At 36.2% G+C, this 14,937-nt stretch overlaps 1 pseudogene; it reads right to left on the bottom strand.

The window, feature by feature from the left end:
* Positions 1-5,532: 5,532 nt before the first annotated feature.
* LOC122112031 lies at positions 5,533-11,743 on the bottom strand (annotated as a pseudogene).
* Positions 11,744-14,937: the final 3,194 nt, after the last annotated feature.

Below are 14,937 nucleotides of genomic sequence, written 5' to 3'. Positions count from 1 at the left end.
CTGTTTTCTTAGCAGTGATATTCAGAATAGACAAAAGAATTGAAGCAAATCCCACTGTTCATTAACATGAATGGATATACTACACATACATAAACTTTAAAATATTATGACTATATGTTACTAAACCCACAGAATTCTGGCATATGCTGTAACATGGATAATCCTTTTGAATATTATATAAGTGACACAGAAAAGGGCATTGGGTAATGATGCCAATATTGTTTCACCTCTGTAGGAAACCTAGAACAATCAAATTCTTAGAGATGGAAAGTAGAATCAAGGATGTCAAGACTGGGGAAAAGGTGATCTGCTGTTCTTTCGAGGGGAGGAGGCTCAGCTGGCAGGGTCAGGCTGCAGTTGTTGTAGTTGGGGAACCCAGTCAATGTTTTATAAGTAAATGAGAATACTGATGTTTCCATAATCTGATCAGTTTAACCTAATTAACCCCCAACCTTTATACAATGAATTCTTTAAAAATGTCTTTATTGATAAGTGACATTAAATAGATGCTACTAAGAACTTAGTATATAAATTTTATGTATAGAGAGCAGAGTTGGACAAGCTTCCTTCTTCCCAGATTTTCTCCTTCCAGCTAGGGTGTATCTACTTGAAATAGAGGGAGAAAGCACATGGAATTTGGAGGTAGTTGTTATCATGTAGCTTTTAATCAGGATCCTACTTGCTTTAATTCTATTTACCTTCCCTCAGATTGTCTTTGTCAAAGGTTAAATCAAAGAAATAGGAAGCTTTTTTTGAGAATATATTGTCCCCAAAGTAGAGATGTACTTGTTTTCATTTCCTGGGTAAAGCAAGTTTGCTTTAGAAACAATGTTATATTTGATAGCTCTTGTTTTCAGTTCCTTTTAAATTAAATTTAATCTCTCTAAAATGGTTGGCACAATTCTGTGTGTGTGTGTGTGTGTGTGTGTGTGTGTGTGTGTGTGTGTGTGTGTGTGTGTGTGCGTGCGTGTGTACTAGTACTGGAGCTTGAACTCAGCAACCTCTCTGGGGCTTGTACTTGGAGATCTCTCACTTGCTCAGCTTGCCTGCTTATGGCTGGTGATGTAGCCTTTGAGCCACACCACAGAGGATAAGACTGGGCGATAAAGGAGCTGGGTTAAGGCAAACATCCTAATGGTTTTGGTTAAAAGAGTGAAGGTGATAAAGAAATGACTACTGAAGTCTAGGAAATGCTAGCACAGTTGTTAGCAATGAGGGCCCTATATATTGATTTGTATCCAAATTATAGACCTTCCACTTTCTGGTCATGGGATTTTAAAATAATCGAAAATTTTAAAAAAGTTGAGAATTTTCTTTCTCTACTCTACATACTTCCCTTGTGAACAAATGCAATCATAACCTAATTGTACAGTGGTTATAAGAATGAAAGTAGAATATATTTACCAAAAATGCCCACCAGAATGTCTGGCATATAGTGAGTGTTGAATACATGGTTTTGTCTTTGTTGGTTACTAGTGGTTGTCAGTCCCTAGACTAGTGTTCCTTTCTTCCAGGTGTTGGAAGATCAGTGCAGGGAGGGCTGCTATTAAAATGAGGGAAAAGGAAAAGGGTCTAACAGGCTGATCCAGTGATTATCATGGCTTCTCTGCAATGGTTCCCTTTCATTTCTTCATTTTAATTATTCTATGGTAAGTCATAGAACTTAATGTTCTAGCCATTTTAAAATGTCATTAGCATATGTATGTACAATGTTGTACAACCATAACCACTAGCCTTTTCATCATTCCACTAAGCAATAACTCCCAAGTCCCCTACCCCTAGTCATTGGCAATCTCTATTTTATCATCTATCTCTATGAATTTCCCTATTGTAGGTGCCTACAGTAAGTGGAATGAGATATTTGTCCTTTTATTTCTGATTTATTTCACTTGGCATAATATTTTCAAGGTTCATCATGTCGTAGAATACATCAGAATTTCATTTATTTTTAAGTTGAGTAATATTCTTATATGCATATATATACATGTGCATCATGTTTTATCTTTCCATTTGTTGATATACATTTGCATTATTTCCACCCCTTAGTTATTATGAATAATACTGCTATGATTTTTAGTGTACAAATGTCTATTTGAGCCCCTGTTTTCCATTCTTTTGAGTGTACACTAGGTAATGTAACTGATTAGTCATATGATAATTAGTTTTAAGTTATAGAGAAAACAACAAATTATTTTCCACAATAGGTGCGTTATTTTACATTTTCATCAGTAATGCACCAGTGCTCCAATTTCTTTACATCCATACCAACACTTGCTGTATTTTCTGTTTTTAAAATCATCATCATCCTAATTGGAGTGAAGTAGAATCACATTTTTTTGTTTTCATTTCTCTAATCATTAGTGATATGGTGCATTTTTATATGTTTAATGATAATTTGTATACTTTATTTGATAAAATATCTATATCCTTTTACCATTTTTGAAATCTTTTTGTTGAATTTTAGCAATTTTTCATATGTTTTGACTGTCAGTCTCTTAAAAGTTGTATGGATTTTCACATCCTTGTTTGAATTTGTTCTTGAATACTCTTTTTGGTGCTATATAAGTGGAATTGTTTTCTTATTTTTTCAGTTTGTATATTGTTAACATAGGGATACAAGTGATTGTTTTTTAAGCATACATGTTGTCACTTTGCTTGAATAAATATATTAGCTCCATTTTTTGTAGATCTTTAGTGTTTTCTATATATATGAAAGATCATGTCATCTATAAACGGGCATTATTTTATGTTTTCTTTTCCCAATTTTGATGCTTTTCTTTTTCTTGCCTAGTTACTATGCAAAGAACTTGTGATAACAAATTAAATAGAAGTGTCATAAATGAGCCAGGTACTCATACCTGTGATTCTAGCTACTCAGGAGGCTGAGATTTGAGGATCATGGTTTGAAGCCAGCCCCAGCAGTAAAGTCCATGAGACCTTTATCTCCAAATAACCAACAGAAGACCAGAAGGGTGCTGTGACTCAATGTAGAGTGCTAACCTTGAGTGTGAAAGCTCAGGGATAATGCCTAGGCCCCTGAGTTCCAGCCCCACCACCGAACAAAAAAAGAAGAAGTGGGGGGGATAGAGGAGGGGGAGAAAGAGGAGGAGGAGAAAGAAGAAGTAGTTGCATAAGTAGGTATTCTCAAATTCTTTCTGATATCAGAAGAAAAACTCTCCCCTTTCTTGGTCCTTTCAGCATTCAATTTGATGTTCAGTGTAGGTTTTTCATGTATGGCTTTTATCATGGTTCTTAGTTTAATGTATAAATTTGTCATGAAAGGATGTTAAGTTTTATTAAATATATTTTCTGCATCAATGAAGATATCTTTTTACTTTATTCTGTTAACGTGTGGTATTCTATTGTTAGGTTTCCATTATTTGTACCATCCTTGCATTGCAGGATTAAATCCTACTTGGTCCTGATATATAACCCTTTTAATGTGCTTCTAAATTAAGCTTTGTACTATTGTGGCAAGCAATTTTGCATCAATATTTGTAGCCTAATAATGCAACTCAAGTTCCTAGTGAAACCAGAAGCCAAACCCCAAATTAACAAATGGAAAGAAGTAATAAAATAGGGAAGAAATTATCTATACAAAGAATTTGTGAAACAAAAAACTGGTTCTTTGAAAAGATAAGTAAGCCTGGCACCTGTAATCCTAACTACTCAGTAGGCTGAGATCTGAGGGTCATGGTTCAAAGCCAATCCTGGCAGGAAAGTCTTTGAAACTCTTATCCCCAATTAACCACCAGAAAACTGGAAGTGGTGCTGTGACTCAAGTGGTAGAGTCCTAGCCTTGAGCTGAAGAGCTCAGGGACAGTGCCCAGGCCCAGAGTTCAAGCCTCATGACCAACAACAACAACAACAACAAAAGATAAGTATGATTGATAAATTTATAGTCAACCTGACTAAAATGAGAAGGGAAAAGACCTAAATTAGTAAAATTAGAGATGAAAATAGGAATATCACAACAAATATCAATGAAAACCGGATATCATGAGAGATTATTATGAAAACATATATTCAAATAGAGTAGAAAATATATAAATAAGTGATACCTTTCTTTTTTAAAATTTTATTTTATTGTGAAGATGCTGTACAGAGGGGTTACAGTTACATGAGTAATGAGTACATATCTTGTGGAGCACTGCTACGTCCTCCTTTGTTTTTCTCCTATCCATTCCTTTTCATAACTCCCTCACTCCTCTCCCCTCCCTGAAGTTGTAAAGTTCATTTCCAACATAGTGTCTTGTGAGTCTCTTTATTGCAATGGGTCATCCTGTGTCCTTGTTTCAGCATTTTGTTATTCTCTTTCCCCTCCCCAAATTGGATAAGTGTATATACAAGATGCAGGGTACCAAAATCAAATACAGTGACAACAGGGGATATACCATAGGGGGAAGAACATACAAAAGAAACCAAAAAATCACACAGTGCATTAAAAGCAACAACAACAAAGAAAAACCTCTTGTGTCCATATCTTGGGACTCATTTCACTTAGCAAATGATACCTTTCTTGATGTATATAATGTGTAATGTTGATTTATAATTATTTTATTCATTTGCCTTTTAAATTCCATAGTAAATAAAAAGTAGAGTAATAAACAAAGATTGTAATATTAATGGCTTTTATATTGCTCATGAATTTAGCAAAGATCTTTTAGCTTCAGCTATAAAGCTTTGAGTTTCAGATATAAAGCTTTGAGCTTTGAGATATAAAGCCTTTCATTTCAGTCATTTACCACTGGTGAGGGGTGTAGGGGACATATAGTTGTAATTTGCTGTACTGTATTTTTCTTTTTATATTCTTTAAAATATTTTTATCATCTTTAAGTATTTTTAAGGAGATGCCACTCAACAAAGCAGTTTATGAATACAATTCATCTTGATCAATGTCTTCCTTTCAACATCCACCCATCCCTCCTAAGCCACCTCTCTTTTTTATGTTAAATATGGCATGTTCTAAGTCTCTCCTCAGCTTCTATGTAGCTTTTTCTGGATATAGAATTATCAGTTCATAGGCTTCCCTTCTTTCAGAATTTAAAATATGTCTCCTGGCTTCTTCAGTTTCTAATGAGAAATCTGCTAATAATTCCATGAAGAGTTTCTTCTCCCTTGCTGATGTCAAAATTCTTCATCTTTTTTTTAGTGATCTTTCCATTCATTTTACTTTTAGTAATTATTTTTTCTATCTTATATATGATTGGACACATATTTGCCTTAAAATTAAGAGTTACAACTGAAGAAACACTGGTTTATTTTTCTAACCAAAGTTATAAGCTGTGAATCTTAAGGCCTCAACAAATGTTACACTTTACTACTATTTCACTGAACAATGACCTATTTTGATTATTCCCAGGGAACAGTGATTTTTGTTTCTCCAGTGGTTTCCATTTGCCAAGTAGCCAGGATAGATGGTTTAACAGGGTGCCTTAACTGCTTTCAGAGGATTCTATGAGATGAATCCCCATTTCCAGTGCAATGAATAACAAGCGATCTTTCCTTGGAAGTCCATCCATCAGGATTTCCCTATCGTGGCTGGCCAACGAGTCCTGCTTTTGCTACTAGGGTTTCATTCTGCTGAATATGATATTACTGAAACCTCATGCATATCCTTTGGGTCATTTAAAAATATTTCTGTAGGCAATGTTTTCAACAGATGAACTTGTCAGGCTTTGCTTCTCTTGTGAAGTCTTTACCACAGTCTCAAAAGAAGGTTTCTGCAAGTTTATTTGAGCTTCCCAGGCATTCTTCAAACTGTTTTGTCTGATCAGATTCTGGTATTTGTGAGTTTCCTTTCTGTTTTGGAAATGAAGTTGTCCAGCCTTTGCTTGAATGTATCTAGTCAGGTATGATTTCTTACTTAATCATAGGCTATCGTATCAGTGGCTGGTACATCGTTAGGGTGTTGCAAAGCCTGTCCAGTATAGGGGCTGACAGCAGGTGCAGCTATGGTGGGGCCATTTGTTTGCCTTTCTGATCCTTAGATGACCTATTATATTATTAAACCAGAATCTGTTTCCCCAGACAACTGCAGGTTTGTAGTCTTTTATAGATTTATTTTTTTGTAGTATTGGGGTTTGAACTCAGGACCCCATGCTTGCTTGGCTTGCTTGCTTGGCTAGTGCTCTACCTCTTAAGACATGACTCCATCCAACCTTAGAGATTTATGAGTGGTACCTGCCAGTTTTCCCATGTGTATCCTGACTAATGTGAGACTAAAATGATCAAGTCTTTCCTGTAGTTATTCCCTACAAGGTTAGAACAGATTTACACAATAATTTGCAAATAAGGTCTGCTTTTCTCATTTTAGTCGAAGAGGAAAAACTAGAAACTGGGTTACTGTTTCTCAAGATTAATACTGTTGACACTCCTTGGGAAGAGGAGAACTGGGAAAGGGTGAGTAAAAATACCACAATGCTTGTCTTATGTTTGAAGATTATTTCTCTCCTTTTGCTTAATTTCTTAACTGTTAAAGTTTACTTTAGATTGTTTTACACAGATTCTACAAAATTGGTTCAAGAAACTTCTGGCAGTTTTTTTTATTTTATTTTAAAGATGCTGTACACAAGGGTTACAGTTACATGAGTAAGGCAATGAGTACATTACTTGTTGACCATTGTTACCCCTTCCCCTGTTGTTGTCCACTATCCCTTCCCTCCTCCCCTCCAACTCTCTTCCCTACCTTCCTTCCATCTCTGCCCCCCCCCCCCCGCCACAAGTTGTAAAGATGGTTTCCAATATACTGTCCTATGGGTATCCTTGTTAAAATGTGTCATCCTATGTCCTTGTTTCAGCGATTTGCTATTCTCCTTCCCCTCCCCAGATTATACAAATGTATATACGAGATGCAGGGTACTAAAATCAACAAGGGATATACCATAGGGGGAGGAAACAAAAAATCACATAGTACATTTAAAACAGTAATAAAAAGACAGGCCTCTTGTGTCCATATCTTGGGGTCCATTTCATGTAGCATCATCATATGTGGACATATGTCCATAGCTTTTGAGGTTTTCAGCTCATCTACTAAGATTATCATGTATGTATACTAATTATTGCAAATAAGGGAAACCATGGGACCTAAATTTCTTTGGGACTGGCTTCCTTCATTTAATATGATGTTTTCCAAGTCTTTCCATTTCCTATCAAATGAGGCGATGTCTTCTTTCTGATGGAAGCATAGAATTCCATTGTATATATAAACCACATTTTCTTGATCCATTCATCTACTGAGGGACATCTGGGTTGGTCCATTTCTTAGCTATGGTGAATAATGCTGTGATAAATATAGTTGGCTGGTAGCTTTAGTATGGCCTTATTTGTTATCATTTTGGGTAAATGTTCTGGCAGTTTTTTTGATGTTCCTATCAGTAAACAAGAGCTTAGAACATTCCATTACAATGTGGTCACTCTCTCTCTTCCAGTGTGTGTGTGTGTGTGGGGGGGGTGTTTATGTGAATAGAGGTGGAAGAAAAGAATAGTGTCACAATTTCCTTTGAAGGTTCATGATTTGCATGTAAGACTCTCAAGAGACACCAAAAAGGACACTAACTTGTAAGAGATGTTGTGCTTGGAGATCTTCTAAATTGTCTTTATTTCTAAGCTTCATTATGGTATAGTGTTTTAGATATGTCAAATCAGTGCGTGGTACCAGGTGGATTACAATTTTCCTGGGAATTAATGTGGTATGTTTCAAGATAAATGAGTCAGACATAGACCATATTTGTTTCTCACACTACATTTGGCTAACTAGTGTAGTTCCACATTTTTCCTTCAATGTTGAAAGATTGCTTTCAGAAAAAGACTTATAAGACAGAACCTTTAAGTCTATACATGGGATGATGCCTAGATCAAAATGCTAATCCGATCCAGGCCATGGCAACCATGTGATGCCTGTATTCCTCAGAACACAAAAAATTATTTAAAAAAATTATTTAATTTATTCACCTGGCAAGAGCATGAGTGTAGACTCACAAGACCACAGAAATAGAAGCAGAGGAACACCACTGCAAGTGTGTGTGGGGGGTATAAATTACATGCAATCATAATCATTCTTTCACTCTCACTCCCTCTCATTCTCCCTCCCCCTCTTCATTTCCCTCTGCCTCTCCCTATGACTTTCTTCTCCCTCTCTCTCTCTCTCTCTCTTTATATTAAAACTATCTGATCTTCAACAGTTTTAGTCCATTTTATTTATATTAGTTAAAATAAGAAACTTATTCTCAAAACTCCTAACTATGGAAAAATTTTCTTTAATGAAAAACTACTAACACTAGCATAGTATAAAAATTTTCTGGGGGGCAGAGGAGCGGGGGTGGGGGGGGATGGGAAGGGATAGGAAGGGGAGACAAAGGAGGAGGCAACAATGCGTGATAAGAAATATACTCATTATCTTGCCCATGTAATTGTAACTCCTCTGTACAGTATTTTCACACAAAAAAAAAATTTCCTGGGGCTGGGAAGGTGGCTCAGTTGTAGAGCGCTTGCCTTGCATGCATGAGGCCCTGGGTTCGATTCCTCAGCACCACATAAGCAAAAAGAAAAAAGCTGGAAGTGGCACTGTGGCTCAAGTGGTAGAGCGCTAGCCTTGAGCTGAAAAGCTGAGGGACAGCGCCCAGGCCCAGACTTCAGGCCCCACGACTGGACCCCCCCCCCAAAAAAAGAAAAAAAATTTCCTAGTCTGCCAGGTACATAACACTTAACACCTCTAATCCTAGATACTTAGGAGGCTGAGATCTGAGGATCATTGTTTGAAGCCAGCCTGGGCAGGTAAGTCTGTGAGAGTCATATCTCAAATAAACTTCCAAAAAAGCTGGAAGTGGCGCTGTGACTCAAGTAATAGAGCACTAGCCTTGAACAAAAGAAGCTCAAGGACAGCACCCAGGCTCTAAGTTCAAACCGCAAAACTAGCACATACACACAAAAAATTCTTAGGGTTATATCCTAGCTCCACTACTGGCCCTATGACCTTTGGCAAGTGACTAAACTAACTCCTGTGTGTCACAGAGGTCAGTGGTGGTAGTAGTGGTAGCAGGAATAGGGGAAGAAGGGTGTACTTTCTTGTTTTTTTTTTTTAACTGCATTTTTTGTCTTTTCTTTTTTGGTACTGGGAATCAAAAAACCCAGGATGTTGGCACTTGCTAGGCCAGTGTTTTGCTGCTGAGCTACATCCAAGCCCTGTACTTTCTTTAACTGTTTTTCAAATTCAGAGTCTAGACATTTTGAGATTTAGCCCTATTAACTGCTATTTTTTAATATATTTTTTATTGTAAAAATACAGAGGGCTTACAGTTATTTGAATAAGGTAATGAGTTCATTTCCTATGGAGCATTGTTACCTTTGTTTTCCCCTACCATCCCTTCCCTCCCACCTCCCCAACTCTTCCCTCCTCCCACCCAAAGTTGTAAAGTTCGTTTTCAACATAGTGTCTTGTACATCTCATTGTTACAATGAGTTGATCTATATCCTTATTTCAGCATTTTATTATTTTCCTTCCTCTCCCAAAATTAGAAAAGTATATATAAGATGCAGGGCACTGGAATCAAATACAGTGAAAACAGGGGAAGAACATACAAAAGAGATAAAAAAAATCACATAGTACATTATAAATAGGTTAAAAACAATAGCAAGAAAGATAAACCCACTTATGTCCCTATCTTGGGGTTCATTTTGCTTAGCATCATCTTATATGGTCATATGTACATAACTTTTGACCTGTTTTCTGCTTGTCCTAGACATATTTATTGCAAATAAGGGAAGCCATGGGACCTATGTTTCTTTGGGTCTGGCTTAATATAATTTTTTCAAGTCTTTCCATTTCCTAACAAATGGGGTGCTGTCATTATTTCTGATGGAGGGATAGAATTCATATATATATATATCACATTTTCTTAATCCATTCATTTACTGAGGGGCATCTGGGTTGGTTCTATATCTTAGCTATGGTAAAAATGCTTTGATAAACATAGTTGTGTCGGTAGTTTTAGTATAGCCTTGTTTGTGATCGTTTGGGTAAATGCCCAAAAGTGGGATTGCTGGGTCATAAGGGAGCTCTATATGTGTCTTTTGAGGAACCTCCATACGGCTTTCCAAAGCAGTTGAACAAGTTTGCACTCCCATATCCCCTTTTGGCCACATCCCCTCCAGCATCTGTTGTTATTAGAGTTCTTGATTATAGCCATTCTAACTGGGGTGAGGTGGTATCTCAGTGTTTTGATTTGCATTTCTTTTATGGCTAGAGAAGTTGAGCATTTCTTCATGTGTCTATAGGCTATTGTTATTTCCTCTTCAGAGAAGTTTCTCTTTAAGTCTTTAGCCCACTTATTTATTGGGAAGTTGTTTCTTTGAGGATTTGTTGTTGGGGGATTTAATTTTTTGAGTTCCAAGTATATTTTAGATATGAGACCTTTGTCCATTGTATGGCTAGTGAAGATCTTCTCCTAATCTGTGGGCTTTCTATTGATCTTGCTTGCTATGACCTTTGCCATGCAGAAGCTCTGCAGTTTCATGCAATTCCATTTGTCCAACCTTTCTTTGATTTTTTTGTATTTCTGGGTTTTTATTAAGAAACTTTCTGCCAAGGAGCTCTAGCGTTTCTCCTATTCCTTCCTCTAATGTTTTCAGGGTGTGTGCTTTGACTTTGAGGTCTTTGATCCATTTGGAGTTGATAAGAATCTAGCTTTAGTTTTCTACAGGTGTTTAACCAATTTTGCCAGCACCATTTACTGAAGAGGCTGTCTTTCTTCCATTCTATTTTTTAAAGCTCCCTTATTGAAGATTAGGTGGCCATAGGTCTGTGGGTTAATTTCTGGGTCTTCAGTTCTATTCCATTGGTCCTCAGGTCTGTTCTTGTGCCTTAACTGCTATTTTTATTCATATCAGCTCACATTTTTCTCTTTGTTGCTATGTCTAGAAATCCTTTTTGTGTGCTGGTTCTGGGTCTTGAACTCAGGGCTTGAGTGTTGCCCCTGAGTTTTTCTGCTCAAGGCTAGCCCTCTTCCACTTGAGCCACAATTCCATTTGTGGCTTTTTGGTTGTTAACTGGAAATAAGTCTTATAGACTTTTCTGCCTAGGCTGGCCTCAAACTACAGCCCTCAGATCTCAGCCTCTTGAGTAGCTAGGATTACAGACTTTTGAACCACCAGCACCTGGCTTTGTCTAGAACTTTTTAGAAAGAAATGGTCAGGTAAGTTGATGTTAGGGGAAATGAACCCCAAGATAAAAATTCAAATGTTTTTTCTTTCTTGCAATTGTTTCTAGCATATTTATAAGATGATTCCTTTGTTGCTTTGTATGTCCCTCCCCCAGGGTATAACCCCTGTTTTCACTGTATTTGATGTTGGTATAATTTGTGGAGGGGAAAGGAAAAAACAAATTATTACAACAATTAGATGTATAAGACATTATGTCGAAAAACAAACTACAATTTTGGCGGGGGGGGGGGGTGGGAGGAGTAGGGGGGAGATGGAAGGGATAGGAAGGGGAAACAAAGGAGGAGGCAACAATGCTTGGTAAGAAATGTACTCATTACCTTGCCCATGTAATTGTAACCCCTCTGTATGGTATTTTCACAATAATAAAAAAGAAAAGTTTTTTATTAGCATACCATGCATTAGATATGCAAAGGAGATTTCATTGTGACATTTCCATACATGCATGCAATAGCCTCATCAACCTCACCTTCTCAATCACTCTTACTATCCATATCCTTCTTAAAACAATTTCAGCAGGATTCATTGTTCTATTTTCATGCAGGAATAAAGTACTGTAACTATATTCACCCTTACCCCTCTCCATTTCACTCTCCCCACTTTTAAACTTAATTCAGTTTAAAAAGAAATGTGTGAAGTAGTTTTTGAGTGATGCATTCTTTGAAAATTGAATTTTGTAATTTTCCATAGGTTGTTCTATTTGCTCTGGCAGCTAGCTCAGTTACTGTTAGATACTATTGGTTCTGTCAAGCTTGCTTCCAATCTTTTTTAGAGTGTATAGAGATCAATTTTGAACTTAGTTTTAAGAGATGGCACTTATATTTGCATGTAATAGTTCATCCTCAAATATGGCCTTTTTGTCTTTGAATTGAATGGCCATCATGCTCAGCAAGTTCTCTGTACTCCGCCCTATAGTACTTCTCTGTTATAGGAATAATAAAGTCAATACATATTTGTATCTCTAATGCCCATATTTACACAGCAGTGTGTGTGCATGTGACTGCCTCATGTTTTTTCAATAGCACACTTACAGAGAAATAGATGTGTGGGACATCAGAGTGCCCGACTATAAGGTCAAAATAAATGGGTATGCATTAGTCATTTTGTGCTACTATTATAGAAAATATGTGAGGCTCGATAATCTCTAAGAACAGAAATTTATTTATTTCTCCCAGTTCTGGAAGCTAAGATTCTACTAAGAAAGTGTCAGAATCTGGTTTGTTGAGAGAGGCTTCTTATTTCCTCACATGGAGGAAAGCAGAAGAGCTACTCTCACAAGGCCTTTAAAATTATTGTTATTAGTAGTAGTAGTATTAATTGATTTTATAAATAGAATTCATTGTTATATTTCCATATATGCATATAATGTACTTTGGTCAAATTTACCCCCCTCTATTACCTTTTTAAAATCCATCTCCCACCTTTTAAAACAATTTTGAATGGGTTTCATTATACTATTTTCTATTTCTGTATATTTGTATATTAAAGTACATTATATATGCACACATATAATATACATTTACATTATATAAACATATGTGTACATTATATATAACATACATACATTAAATATATTGCATGTTGATCAGATTTTATATATATATATATGTGTATATATATATCTTGATCATATTAATCCCCCATTACCCTTTCCATTTGTCTGCCCTTTCCTATTTATTACCCCTCTACCAGTCCCTATTTCATGGTCATGTCATATTATTATTTTAATTTTTTTTGCTATGTGCTTTGGCTATCACAATGTTTCATGATTTATTTACATATGTTTTTGCCAGTCCTGGGGCTTGAACTCAGGGCTTTGGCATTGTCCCTGGGCTTCTTTTGCTCAAGGCTAACACTCTACCACTTGAGTCCCAGTACCACTTCTGGCTTTTTCTGTTTATGTGGTATTGAGGAATTGAACCCAGGGCTTCATGTATGCTAGGCAAGCGCTCTACCACTAAGCTACTTTCCCAGCTATTATTTTAATTTTTGAGTCTAGATTCTACAAATGAGAGCAACTTCATTTTCCATCTGTTTTCTTTATGTAAACTTTAATATAGATATTTTGTCCTATCATAAAAGAATGTTTATGTACATTTTCATTTAGGCAGTCAATGTGTGAATAAGCATGTTTTAGAAATTATAGTGTACGAAAATATTTTTATTATATACTACATAGGCATGTAATTTCATTTATGAAAATATTGATTGCCCTGCCCATGTAAGTGTAACCCCTCTGTACAGTATGTTCTCAAATAAAATAAAAGAAAATTTAAAAAAAAAAAAGAAAATATTGATTGCATATGGGGTCACATTGTTGAGATTAACAATGTTTGATATGTAATATCTCGTAAATCCAAGTTAATGTAATAAGCTAGCTTTTGTGTGATAGAAAAAAGATCTTTGAGCTACTCAAGAGGCTAAGATCTGAGAATTGCTGTTCGAAGCCAACCGAGACAGAAAAGTTTTTTTTCTTATTACTACATATTAGTTAGACAATGTAAAGACTTTTATGACACCTCCATATGTACAAATATATTTTATTATATTCTCTCCTCTTATTACTTTCTTTTTAAAAAATTATTTATTGTTATTGTAAAGGTGATGTACAGAGGGGTTTCAATTACATAAGTCAGATAAAGAGTTCATTTCTTTTTGAACAATGTCACCCCCTCTCTTGCTCTCTCCCAGTTATTCCCTCTTGTCCCCACCCACAAGCTGTAGAGTTCACTTTCAATATAGTGTCTAGTGAGTACCGCTGCTGCATTTGTTCACCCTTTGTCCCACCATTTCTGTGCCCCTCCTTACCCTTCCAAAGACAGATAAATAATAAGACAAAAGGAAAAGCAAACAAAAACAGCAACAAAGGAAAAAAAACTGTTATTTTCCATTTCCTGGAGTTCGTATCCATAAATACTATTTTATATAATCAGATGCACATAGCTAGTGCACCTTTGTGATTCCTCTCCTAAGAATATTATCCTTTGGTCTCTCTCTGTGTGAATATCATCCTTTGGTCTCTCTCTTGTGTAATTTTATCATGTGCCAGTGTATTTTTTTCTTTTACAATCCAATGTGTTTACTTGGCAATTTATAGGCACATTCTCCAATTAACCACCAAAAAGCTGGAAGTGGAGCTGTGGCTCAAGTGCTAGAGTGCTAGCCTTGAGTGAAAAAGGTTCAGAGACAGGGCCAATGCCCTGAATTCAAATCCTAGTACTGGCACCAAAAGATAGGAGATCTTTGATCCATTTTGAATGGATTTTTATACAAGGTAAGAAGTGCAGGTCTAGCTGTAGCAGCATTAATCTCTTATTGATGACAGAGACTTTATGGCTAACCACCAACACGTGGGTTTCACAGGGACATTAAGACCATGGCACTGTGTAACATGGTTTGATTTTTAAGTATGAATGAGACTGCATATGTGACACATGCAAATTCAGTCTACTTAGTAATATCCAAGTACACTTCTATAAACCTAGTTATAAAGTACAGAACACCAAATATGTGCATACTTTGTTAGAAATTGAGTATTTATGTCTCCTCTCAATAAATTTGTATGTTGAAGCCCAAACTCACAGTATAGTTGTAATCAGGAGATGGGGCTCTACTGTAGAGTTATATTTTATATGTTTTTGACCCTCCAAAATTCACATTGAAACTTAATATTCAATGCAGTTGTGCCTTTAGAAAGGTGATTAGGCCATTAGGGCTCCT

Source organism: Dipodomys spectabilis, unplaced genomic scaffold (assembly GCF_019054845.1).
Source record: "Dipodomys spectabilis isolate Male_0828 unplaced genomic scaffold, ASM1905484v1 ptg000091l, whole genome shotgun sequence".
NCBI classification, from domain to species: domain Eukaryota; kingdom Metazoa; phylum Chordata; class Mammalia; order Rodentia; family Heteromyidae; genus Dipodomys; species Dipodomys spectabilis.
This window is presented reverse-complemented; position numbering and strand designations above follow the sequence as displayed.